Raw genomic sequence first — 13,145 nt, 5'->3', positions numbered from 1 at the left:
GTGTCAACACAGAAGTGCTCTGGTAATGATTGAAAATATTTACATATTGCCTCATTGATTGGTTCTTTTGACCATCTGGCTAGTCTGCATTTTAAAAGGGTTTTAAAAATACAGTATATATTATTTTTTAAGTGGATTCTTGCACACTGTTTAGGTCGAGGTAGAGCATCACACATGAATCCATCCCTGCTGCAATTCTTAATCCTAAATATTAAAGATTGAAAATTTACAAATTTCATCCCGATTTTAGCTGAAATAATAATTTACTTATTTTCTTAACGGAAAATGAGTGCTCAACACCTACCAGAATGAACAAATATGCCAGTTCAGCAACGATGTCTCATTTTTAATTAGGCAAATGGTGTCAACTTTTGGACAACCGATGAGTCAAATGGAAACACGTCTTTTAGGTTTGGCATAATTTGCTAGCTTTCATTATTTTACAGATTAAGAAATATTTTATAGAAAGGTTTTCTTCAAGATGCAATAGCTTATAGTAGCTTAAGAACATTGGGCCCCAGTGCTGTCATTTGTATTACAATAGCATCTAGAGGCCCCAACTGAAAGGTAAGTCCCTTTGTGCTAGGCACTGTACAAATACATAACGACAGACAGTCCATACCCAAAAGAGCTCACAATCTAAACAAACAAGACAGACAAAGGAAGCATTACCCCCATTTTACAGCTGGGGGACGGGAGCACAGAGAAATCAAAAATTAAAACCTAAAAATAAAACAAACGCTACTGCCCTGAGCTACAGTAACTTTGCTATGATTAAGTTAAGTCGGCTTTCCAGTGTACTTTACAGTGCTTTGGATTTCCCTTCCCTCGTTGCTCCTATCTTTCCTTAGACCCCCATAAACTCAGAGATGTTGAGCTTATGCTTTTCATGCAGGATTAGTAGTGAGCTCAGCTACATTTCTCCCCTCTCCTAGATATAGTAGTAGCATATGGCCACAATTTAGGAGCCAGTCCTGCTGGCCTTCAGTGGTAGAGACCCCAAGTGACTAAAGTACGAACAGACTTAGGAAGCTGGCTTTAAATTGGATTTATCCCTGAAAGCAAACAGCTTTGGTAGGATTTACATCAGAGTTTTAATCATATAAAAAAGCTAAATGTTTTGCTGCTCGAGATCTTTGCTAGAAGAGCTTTAAATATTTACTCCAGCTATAGCTAGTCAGATTAACATATGTTGGCAGAAGGAATGGATTGCCAATTCAGCAACTGATTCTGGAGAAAAGGCATCTCACCCATTCCTCCCCCCACCCCAAGTTAGTGGTTTAACTTCACGCTGGTATTCAGTTACGTAATCTACTGTACAACTCTGATCTTCAGTAGTCTATGAAAAATAAGTAAGTGCAATGTTAACATCTGCCTTACAGATACTACAGTAAAGGGTGTTAAATAAGAACCTGACTAGAGTACACTGAGGGGGAAAAAAAATGAAGGGACCTAGTTCATGCCCGTCTACAAATAAAGTTTTTAAGAGTTTAACTCATTTATATTAGGTTTCATGGAGCGTTTCATAATAATATAACCAAATTATGCACAAAAGTTTAACAATTACAAGTTTACTGCAAGATCTCTTTCAAGTACTTAGTGGAAATATTAAAATGCAGTTCTCCTCTGAGAAGCAGCTGTAAAACGAACATCAGGGATTCCAAGTTTATCCTCTTGGTGACTTCAGTTTAAAACAGAAGATGCATATTCTAACTGCTGGTGCTGCAAACTCAACTTGAGGTCTAAAAGTCAAGGTCTGCCTCAGATCATCAGCAGTAAAAAACTGCTAACGCAACTTAGATGAAAACGTTATTGATGATGCGCAAGATAAAAGATATTCCTGCCTGCTCTTTAAGCTCCGCACTGCTAGCAGGGAGTCAAAACAGGGTTTTGTCACTAAAGCTATCAGGTATGGCTCAAAGACACGCAGATTGCAGACATTGTGAGTAGGTACTAGTAGAGCTGTGCTCATTTTATTACAGCCATGTTTCGTACTATAAAAAACACTGACACAGGTCATTTTCATACTATTCCCGCAGGGTGTGTGTTAGGAAAGGTGGCCCCATTTTGAAAATCAAAAACCAAATTTGAAACTCTCCACAGCTTTTCTCTGAAGAAGAGCCTGCAACACAGAACAAGTCCAGTGCTTATATGGGGCACATTCTGCTCTCAGTTACATTTCTGCAGCCCTACCAAAATCAACAGGGTTGTATGGTTGTAACGGAGGGAGGGACTTGGCCTCACCAAGGCTTGGGGGGTGGGGAGGGAATTCCATTACTGCCAGTGAGGTAAGTATGCTCAAATAAATTTGTTAGTCTCTAAGGTGCCACAAGTACTCCTTTTCTTTTAACAATTGGCAGTATCATCCCCTAATGCAGAGAAACCAGAAGAAGGAAGCTGATCCCACAGGAAATTCTTACTGTTCACTGGGGAGAGACAGGGTTCCCCCTCCATAAACTTACAGGCATCCTGACATCCATGCTGGACACAGGCTAGTTGCAGTGCTTCTATCCAGTGCTTCTACTCAGTTCCACATAGGGTGACCAGACAGCAAATGTGAAAAATCAGGATGGGGGTGGAGGGTAATAGGCGCCTATATAAGACAAAGCCCCAAATATCAGGACTGTCCCTATAAAATTGGGACATCTGGTCACCCTAGTTCCACAGTACTTCCCATGGACTCCCCACTGGCAGCTGCTGGAAATTCCCCTCCAGGGCATATCACATCATGCAGCATAAGAGGATGCTGATGATGTCAACGTTATTTTATGCAAGAGAATCTCCATGGGGGTGGGGGAAGAGACAAATGCCCTCACCATCCATAGAGCCCGAGCCCTTTGACAGGCCTACAGAAGAGCCTTCCATAGGGTCAGAGGAAAGGAGAAGCATGTAACAGAACTGGTGCATCTCTGTGGTGAAGTCCACTGTGTATGGCGATTAACTCAGAATGGGAAGCAATGTACAAGAGTAAAACATTTTAAGCAGTTTTCCTCACAGATTTGCAAAAATAATCAGCACTGTTAAAGATCAGCCCCTAATTCAATGTGGCTTTTTCCCCTCTGAGCAGTGATGATGTATTTCCAGTGCTCTGGTTCAAATAATATCATTATATGAATCTCTGGCCAAGTACCCTGTCAAATAGAGCTAGCAAAGTATGCAGAGAGTCAAAAACTCATCCTGTTACGCTAAACAAACAAACAAACAAACTGATAAAATACACATGAGGCTAGAACAGAGGCTTGCTACATAGGAGCTGCTGCCAAAAGGTTAATGCTTCAATTAGGCTTGCCCTAATATGCATTTCTACCTGGCAGTTATTGTGTGTTAAATAAATTCGGTCGTTGAAAAGCCTACTTAGGGGAGTTTACACAAGAGATGGTGAGCTTTAAGAGTCATTCTGGGTTCACAAAACAGATAGGACACATTGTAGCCATGCTAAATGTATATTTGGGAACCATTCTTCAAAGTGTTACTTTATAGTGGACACAATTAAAAACAAAACAAGTGTTTAACTTCTTCGATAGTTAAATTAGCTGCAGTATTTCATAGTCTAAGTAGGGGAAAAACAGCAGTAAATTCAAATACTGTCTTCAAACCTTTGTAAATGTGGTATCTAACACACACACAACCCCTCAAAAAACCCACATACCATGGTGCCTACTGTGCTTCTGTTCATATCATTTATTTAGGTGGGACTACACAATGCACAGGATAGGGGCCCAAATGAGTGATCTGTCAGAACTGCTCAACAGAAAAATAGTCTCAGCTTGGTTACATGGGAATATTCATGAGAGTTAGTGTGGACCAAAAGATAGGGCACTGGCTTAGAAGATAGGAGACCTGGGTTCTTTCCCTGGCTCTTTGGCTGCCTCACTGTGTGACTTGGACAAATGACTTTACACTTCGGTGCTTCAGGTGTAAAGATCTGTAAAATGGAGATGATGATACTTCAACCTCCTTTGCAAAGAGCTTTGAGATAGTCAGACAAAGGGTGTTATAGAAGAGGTAAGGGTTATCTAGAGAGAGATAAGCCCTCTGTTTTTCCCACAGCATTTTAAATTCATGTTTTCAGAGGTATACACAGTTATTTAGACATTAAACTATCTCTGCCCTTGTTTCTCACACTTTAATTCACTTTATTTGCTACTAGAGAGGGGGCCAGCAACAAAGTTTGGGTATGTTCAGGCTAGAACACTACGAGCCTGATGCCAGGTTGAGAGGCCTACAGAGGGAAGTGTTTCCAGCTGCAGAGTCTGGCCAGGAAATATTGAAAAGAAATTAGGATCCATGTTTCCATCATGCAGGGGGAAAAACCGACCCAGTGAAAGGGAAAATTTAACAGCTTGGAAACGCCTACAATTGGTTTTCAACCTGAGATACTGCAAGAAGATGTAAATATTTGGATTTCAATTTCATCTGACATGATAAACAAAAAACCATGTTCTATTTCCTTTAAAGAAAAGTGGCAGGGTGAAGAACAACAACACTGAAGTAAACAAACCACCCACATAGAGAAAAATCATTCTATATTGTTCCTTTTCCCTAAAAGGAGGCCTCTTAGATTACCTAAAACTATTGAGCTTAAAAAAAAAAATCACAACAGAAATTCACACCCCATTTTGTGCCTTTCTGTGACAGAAGGCAAAAAAGAAAAATTGTAATCTATTAATACCAAACTCCTCATGACTTTGTTGGAACCAGGAGTGGACCCTGAGCATAAACTCACATACAAGGGCACAATGGTATTCTTTACCTCTTCAGAGATGGCAACAGCCCTGCCAGCTTTCCCAAGAAGTCATAATTCATAGACTTCAATTCAAAATGAGCAGACAGAAGAGTGACTCACTGAGCCCTAAACAGGTTTCAGAGTAGCAGCCGTGTTAGTCTGTATTCGCAAAAAGAAAAGGAGTACTTGTGGCACCTTAGAGACTAACCTAAACCAGATTCCTGATGACTAACCAATTCAGGACACATTGTGTAAGCTGAAGAGTAGTGACCCACAGCTGTACTATAAAACCTGCAATCCTCCCATATACTTTTAAAGCACTTAAATAGAATTAAATCCTTATGACACTTCCAACATCTTGCAAGGACCTGACTCTTCCTATACATCCTGGGATAACAAAGCCTATCTAGTGGCTCTCGACAGTGAAGTGCTCGGGTATGTCAAGGTCCTCCATATGCTTATGCTGTTACACATGCCCACTTTCTAAGCAGGGCATTACACAATTAGAAGAGAATGCCTTTTGAGGACACGGTTGTATGGGTTAAATCAGATAATTTGCTTGAACTAGTAGCTAAGGATTAGTTATGTAAGCACCAGCAATCCAAACAAATTATAGTCAGCTTTTCTATCCATCAAATTAGTTGCACTCACCATGACAAATTAAAAACTTTAAACCATTAACTCACTATTGTCTTTTATAACCTCTCCAGACGGTACAAGAATGCTGAAGTGGGCTTTAGCCCAGGAAAGCTTATGCTCAAATAAATCTGTTAGTCTCTAAAGTGCCAAAAGTACTCCTTGTTCTTTCTGCTGATACAGACTAACACGGCTACCACTCTGATTGCTACAGCACACCATTTAGGACATTAGCCAATTCTCTGCCCTTTTCCCCTGGTCACCTAGGCTTATAAACTGGCTATAAAAATTCACTCCAAGCAGGAATCTGATGTACATGGTCTCAGCTAGGGAGCTAAGCTGCTAAGTCACTCTGGTGGGGGAAGAGTTAGTGGTGAATCACCATTGCTTATCTTATTCAAGGTCTCTCTCAAAGCTGCCTAAGTGCTGTTCCTTCCCTGTGCACATAACGGTTATAAAGTCTTCTGTTAGTTTCATGGCCCTTGCTGAGCACAGCTGTCTAAACACCATGCAAGACCAAATGGAATCTGTGTCACTCTTCCAAAACTATCCAGGATACCCAACTCCTTACATTTTTCTCATTGGTGGGCATTTCACTGTTCACCAGGTTGAGGATTCCTGATCTTATAGTCTTGTCAGACACATTTTGGCTGCTGCATCAAAGCTGGAATAAAGTCTAGAAGCAGTTCATTTGGAACCCCTGAGCTGCAACTGAGTTGGGAAGAGACGGAAAAACTGAAGTCCTAATGACACATGGTCATTAAAAGATCCTACTGCTCTTTTATAAGAGTCCAGGTAACCCTGGCCTGCTGCTCATATTCCAACTCAGACAATTACATTCTACCCACAGTCTTACTGGCTAAAATATTCTTTGTTAATTCCTGTCCTCAACTGTTTTGTTGCTGCACACTCTCAGGTGGCAATTGCAACTTAATGGCAGGGGAAGTAATACTCATGCATCCTGTTCTGAACATAAAAGAGTATTGTGCAGTGGTTAGTCAACATTCATCAAATCCCTCAGGATCCTTAGATGAAAAGGCACCGTATACCAGCAATGCCAGCTCTTACTGTTACACAGCATCCCTCCCTGCTCTCCTTTATGAAGATCTACAGATACCAGGATTCAGTAGCACATTAGCCACTGGGCCAACGGGGCCCGTGCCCAGGCGACTCGGCCAACTGGGGGACCCCAGAAAAATGGGTGTTCCTGTGCCCCGACCCACTCCACCCACCAGGCACTCCAGCCGGTAAGCTGGGTCAGGGGGCTTGACCTGCTCCGCCCAGCACTCCTGCCGGGGAGTGGGTCAGAGGGCATGGATTTCCTCAGGTATTCCCAAGTATTCTCCAGGGGTTGTTTTAGTTCTAAGCTTATTGGATTCTTCCTACTTTTCATTGATGGAGCTTGCACGCACATTTTCAAGCTCAGTTACCTTTTTCTCTGTGGCACATCCTCCACTATTTATCCTCTGACAAGGAAAATCCTTCCATACTCCTCTCTGGGCAAAATATGTCATTGTGCAGAGGGTGATCACAAGGGCTCCAAACCATTTAATCCTGTAGACCTTTGTACCCCACAGAATGGAAAGGAGATTTCACTTCTGACACCTGTAGATCTTAGGTGACGCACCAGAAGCCAGGATCATTTATGATAAGACCTGGTGTATTTTCACACTGTTTCCCAGTTCCCGCAGTGCAACTCACTGAAGAGGCACTATTCAGATAGTTACACGTATTAACCTCATTGCCCATGTTACTGATACTTTATAAGTAGAATTTTCAGGAGCTCTTTGCACTGACTTAACACCCCTATTGGGTAAAACTCCCATTAACTTTAAAGGGAGCCGAGCGAGGCTGATGCGAAGTATTTTTGAAAATCCCACCTTACTTTATTAAAATTTTAATAATTTTCCAAAAATTTATTGTTCACTATTTATGTTGTTTGTTTACAATTGGCACCACACTTAACTTAGACACTGAAACTGGACTAGCTAGATACACTTTAGATTTATAGAAAGTTTCAATTTCAGATTCTCCTGCCCTAGTGTAATGTTGTTGTATTTGGATTCTCAACATTGCCTGGGAAAAGTTATAACCAAATGCAGGTTTAATTTTATTCTCTCCACCCCAGCTCTCCTCAGTTTCACAACTACATTTCTATTCATATTGGGATTTGCAAAACACTTGTTTGTTTACAAAACCTGAAATCTGGGCCTGAAAAACACTCTCACTAATTTTTTGTTTTTTTTTAAATAGAAACACTGATTGCTCTCCTTCTCTATACAAATCAACTTCAAAATTAATTAGAAGAGGAAAAATTCAGAAATTAGAGAAAATGGTTAATTTAGGACTATTCAAATAAGAAAAATGCACTTTTGATAGAAAACTTAAAAGGGAAAGGTTAAAAGGAAAAATGACAAGTTAAGAAATATTTCCCAGTGGATTGTACTGGTCCTAGAACACATTATTGCATTCTCACAAATTCACAGTAATGAGTCATACTAGATTCAAAAAAAATAAATAGCAGCTACCACTCTACACTAGAAAGAGCACCATTTCACTCTGCAGCTCTTGAATCAGGCCCTCACATAACAGTTTGTTAAAAAATATAGTGTGGCTAATTAGCTATAATATTATGTGGATATCACAATAAATAGGACAGATTTTTTTTTTTTTTACTGAAGTCTGTAAATTCCAACAAAAAAAACTGTTTGGGGCCAGTTGAATGAGCCTTTTAAAAAATGAGCTTACCTGGAAGATGTGATGCTACATTAGAGAAAAACTCTCAGAGGCGATACAGATTTCAAATTAAAAAGGCAAATCAATAAAATAATTAAACCCCAAAACATCCCACTTTCACTTGCAACTTTTTAGCATTTCTCAACAGGCTAAAACACAGTCTTTCTAAATTGGTTGTTAACTAAATTAGCAGTCGCATAAAACTCCCACATACCAGATGGCAACCCACAATAAACGTCTGGGCTGTTCGATGCACAACACTGAAGACATTCAAATATGCTGTCCGAGGCAAATCCAAAATAACAGAGATATTGTATCAGAAACTATTGTTTTGGTGAAAGATGCCAATTAAATAAATTACAATCCAAAAATCACTCTCTGAGGTCTTCATTCTGCTCCCACTAACCAAGGTGTAAATCAGGATTAACTCTACTGAAGTCATTAGAGTTACTCTAGTGAAAAGTTACTGTAACTAAGAGGAGATTTAGGATCAGAGTACATTAAGAATGAACAATCCACCTCTACTCAGCAAAACAGTTAAAGCACGTGCTTAAGTTCCAGTGGTTTCAGTGAGACTTAAGCACATAAATAAATGTTTTGCTGAATTGGAGCCCAACAGCTGATCCAAAGCCTACTGAAGTCAACAAAAAGGCTCTCCATTAACCTCAGCTGGCTTTGGATGAGGTCCTAAATTAGGCAACATTTTCTCATACACGCACCTAGACATAATTTACCCCCTTTTCATGTTCCAAGTTACTTAAAAAATATTTTTAAAGATACGAGATAGTTGTTTATTTATACAATTCTTGTTTCTTGAACACAGATGCAAAAAAGTTATATTAAAAAGATGAACAGCTGCTACCATATGTTGTTTAAATGGCCACCAAAAGCATCTAAGGGGCCATAAAGGGAATAGTAAGGGAATTAAAAAGAATTTTTATTCATGCAGATGGCCTAGCATACGTACATTCATTAAGCTGGTATCAACCATGCTTTAATTAAAAGTTAGTTATGGAAACTTAAATATGATTAATGCAAATTAACATCCTATCAGGAGTCTGCTCTATCAAAGGTAAGACGTAACAAGCCACATTTTCAACCCCTAAGCCTCACATGTCTCTCCCTCTCTCTTTGAGATGCTATCATGATCAGAATACATCAACAGTATTGTAAAGAAGCATTGCAACACAGAACCGCAAGAGAGGACTGGTCTGTGGCCATTCTTCTGTCATGCTTAGCTATTCTTCACTTTGTATTTCATGCTGAGGCTTTTCAGCCATCCAGCAACCCATGAACTGGTCAAACATTAAAATAACCAGCCGTACAAAGGTCAGTTGAACATATCAGGCATGAGTATCTGTGAAAGGACAGAATGGTGCATGCCCAAAAGCGGCAGCCTACTATTCGAGAGTGGAAAAATCACTTAGAAGCTAGTGTTGTGTTTTGTAACACAATCAATCTTCTTCTATTACTCGAGCGCACAAAACAGACATGGCAGAAATAAACATGACAAAAATATTCCAGAGGATCAAGGATTGGGAGCAGAAAGGGGGGTTATCAAGCAATAAAGGGAGAGGGAATTTTATGAGTCTACATTATTCAAATATGAAATCAAGACAGTGCATACTAATTACTAAACCCCTGTGCTTACAAAGACTGCACAGTCCCACTGACTTTAATGGGACTACTCACATACTTGGACTTGAGCACATGCATCAATTTACATTTTATTGCACTGTACTGCAAAACCAAGACACTTGGAACGGACTCTACAGAGTCGGAATCAGTGAACAGGATTTTTTTTTTTAAATGCAGCTATTACCTATTTATAAAGTTTACATTAAAAAGTCATGAATAAGCCAAAGTAGAATGAAATAAAATCAGCCCATCTTCAGGAAGCAGCATGGGCCTCTGGAGAGGGCACTGAACTGGGAGAACAGAGACTTGGGTTCTATTCCCAGTCCTGCCATGGATGTGTGGCACAATCTTGAGCAAGTCAACTGTCCTCTATTTCCCTAACTACGGATAGTAATGCCTTAGCCTCCTTTGTGAGCTATGGATAAACAGCACTCTATAAAGCATCATTATTGATGCTGCCAGATCATACCAGTGCAGTGCCATGGGGAGGATATACACACGCAGCTCCAGAATGCAATCCAAAAGCTCTCCAGGCTGTGAGGGAATACTGCAAATTCAGTCCTCATAATCCTTGCAGGTGGATGGAGGAGCACCAGCAGGTTTCTTTAGAGCCCCTTTACAAAGAGTAGCATGGAGGTGCTTTCCCCCTCCCTCCACGCAGGTGCTCCAACACCCAAATAACCAGAGAATCAGATCCCTGAAAGGGGAAAAAGCCCCTTCCACCTCTTTTCCCAGAGGCGGAAGCCAAGTCAGATTGCAGAGGGAATGGCTTGGGACAAAGCTGCTTAAATTGCAGCAAGAGGAGGTTTAGGTTAGACATTAGGAAAAACTTCCTGTCAGGGTAGTTAAGCACTGGAAAAATTACCTATGGATTTTGAATTATGAATTATGAATTCTTTTGTCATTGGAGATTTTTAAGGTTAGACAAACACTTGTCAGGAATGTCTAGATAATAATTATTCTTTCCTCAGTGCAGGGGACTGGACAAGACCGACTGAGGTCCCTTCCAGTTCTACAATTCTATTATTCTTATCTGGTGACTCTTTTCTAGATTACGTCAGCAGTTCTCAAACTGTGGGTCAGGACGAGAGGGTCGCGACCCCATTTTAATGAGGTCGCCGGGGCTGGCATTAGACTTACTGGGGCCCGGAGATGGGGTTGAAGTCTGAGCCCCATCACCTGGGGACAAAGACAAAGCCCGAGCTCCACCACCCAAGGCCAAAGCGAAAGGGCTTCAGCCAAGGGTGGTGGGGCTCTGGTTACAGGCCCCATGACTGGGGCTGAAGCCCTTGGACTTTGGCCTCCCCACCAGGGGCAGCGGAGCTCAGGAAGGCTCAGGCTTTGGTTCCCCCTCCTGGGGTCATGGGTTTTTGTTGTCAGAAGGCGGTCACGGTGCAAAGAAGTTTGAGAACCCCTGGATTATGTGAACCCAGCCGGTGGTCACAGCTCCATTTCAATTTGAAAAGTGCCCTTGTCCTGAGAGTCTGCCCACTAGCTGGGGACCTTCAGCAGAGAGGTTAGAATTGAAATGGGATTTAGACAGATCTGCCCTTCTATCCCTCGAAGTGATCCAGCCAGGTCAGAGTTGACAAGTGCCACAGGGCAGCTTGAGGGAAGCCTGTGCTGTACCTGCTCTGGGGATGAGCAGAGTGAAATCTCCAGGGATGTCAAATCTGACACCTTTGGTAAGGCTAAATTCATTTACAAAAAAAAACAAACCAAAAAAACCTAACCTTCAAGTTAGGAGTTTAAGATTATGGTCAAAGGTAAATAAATCACATGCTTATAATCGATTTTAGCATTAAAATTATATGACCCTTAAAGTCTAGCAGGGTGGTATCACTGAAGCCCAGCAATATTTCATACACATCAAGTACATGAACTACCTAAAATGTTCCATTTGCTGGTTTGAAACAAGAGACAGGTACATCTGCTACCTCATATTTTCAAACACAAACATCTCCTCAGACATTATATTCAAATTACAGCCTAAAATTAAGAGGAAAGCCACTCTGCACAAGTAGCTAGCAAACAAGAAAACTACACATTTTAGGATATTTATGGGTTATTTTAACTAGATTATGAACAGTTCATCTTTTCTGTAAAACAGTATTGTTATTGCCGCAGCTCTTAAGACTATTTTTATTATATTACAAAAAAATCGGTCTTTCCTACTATGCCACCTCATTTACATAGGAAACTTTTTGCTAGCAAAACACCCTGTTTGCCACGGTGGGGGTTAAAACAAAGAAGAGTCCTAGCAATACTTAGTTGGAAAGAGCAAGTGACTGGTATTACCTTACAGCCTGCTCTTACGGTGCATTACCAGCCCTGTGTTGCTAACTATAGCACCAGAAGAAATCCATATTAGAAAAAAGCTGTCAGTGCAAATAACAAAACAATGCTGTCTCTAGGATAGAAGTGTCCATGCGTCAAGAACATTTAAAAGAAACACACACACACACACCTATCTCTCTGAAAGGTTTCTTTGTAGTAATCACGAGCACGAGACCGGACCTGTGGGCACAGAAGTGACCATTAATGCCCGAGTCTGTGCAGCAGCTTGATGAGGTTGTTTCTTAGCAACACAGGGGGTAGGTAGCTTTCCCATCCACGACTCGGCCCTGCGAATCCAACAGAACTGACCAGCTTGAGAAAGGGGGCGGCGGCGGCGGCTCGGGGGGGAGTTTAAATGAATCCCTCCCCCCCAAGAAACAGCTGGAGAAAGGTGAAAGTCGCTCCCTCAGGGAGCCACCCTCACGCCCCTGTAACTGAGCGGAAGGGGGGGACCCTCATCCCTCCCCGCGCCCGGGGCGGTGGGGTTTGGCGCCCAGAGAAGACAGACGTTAATTCCCCGGGGAGCGATGCCCAGCAGCCGGGGGCCCGTCCAGCCACCTGCTGCCCCCCTGCGCTATCCCGCCGCTGGCCAGGCGGGGGGCTGAGCCCACAGCCCCTGGAGACCCGCCCGGCTCCCAGCCCAGAGCCTGCGCCGCACGCCCCTCCAGCCGGCCAGCCGGCGGGGCGGCCCGACCCCCGCGGCCAGGCCGGGGCGCCCCTCACAACAGCCGCGTCGCCACGGGGCCGGCCGCCCGCTCCGGCTCCAGCGGCCTAGGCCGGCCCCGGCTCCTCTCCCCCGCCAGTCCCCGCGCTGCGGGAGGCGGCTTCTCCCCCCCGCCCCACGCACCGGCTGCGGCTCCTCCGCCGGTCGCGGCCCCAGCGCTCGCTCGGCGGCGGCTGCGGCTGCTCTCCGCGGCTACCAGGAGCGGGCTGCCGACCTGCCCGCTCCCCTCTCGCATAATCCCCGGCGAGGGCGGGCAGGGCAGCGGGGCTCCTCGGTGCCGCTGGCGCGGCAATCCCTGGGCGGCTGCCTGGCAGGGCTCTTGCCGCGGGGAGGGGCGCCCCGGCTCCC

General features: G+C 43.0%; 1 protein-coding gene across 12 annotated transcripts in view; it reads right to left on the bottom strand.

Moving 5' to 3' along the window:
* The window catches only part of PITPNM2 (phosphatidylinositol transfer protein membrane associated 2), a 211,905-nt gene extending 198,796 nt beyond the window's left edge, over positions 1-13,109 (bottom strand). For 6 of the 12 annotated variants that reach the window (XM_074972405.1, XM_074972407.1, XM_074972403.1 and 3 more), the window contains exon 1: positions 12,921-13,096. The gene's annotated coding sequence lies outside the window, so the exon portion shown is untranslated. Of the gene's footprint in view, positions 1-12,203; positions 12,306-12,920 lie in introns of those variants that run through there. The other 6 variants (XM_074972413.1, XM_074972414.1, XM_074972415.1 and 3 more) reach the window with 6 other exon arrangements.
* Positions 13,110-13,145: the final 36 nt, after the last annotated feature.

This window comes from Natator depressus, chromosome 15 (genome assembly GCF_965152275.1).
Source record: "Natator depressus isolate rNatDep1 chromosome 15, rNatDep2.hap1, whole genome shotgun sequence".
Lineage (NCBI taxonomy): Eukaryota > Metazoa > Chordata > Testudines > Cheloniidae > Natator > Natator depressus.
Note: the sequence above shows the minus strand (reverse complement) of the source record. Positions and strands in the feature narration are given on the sequence as shown.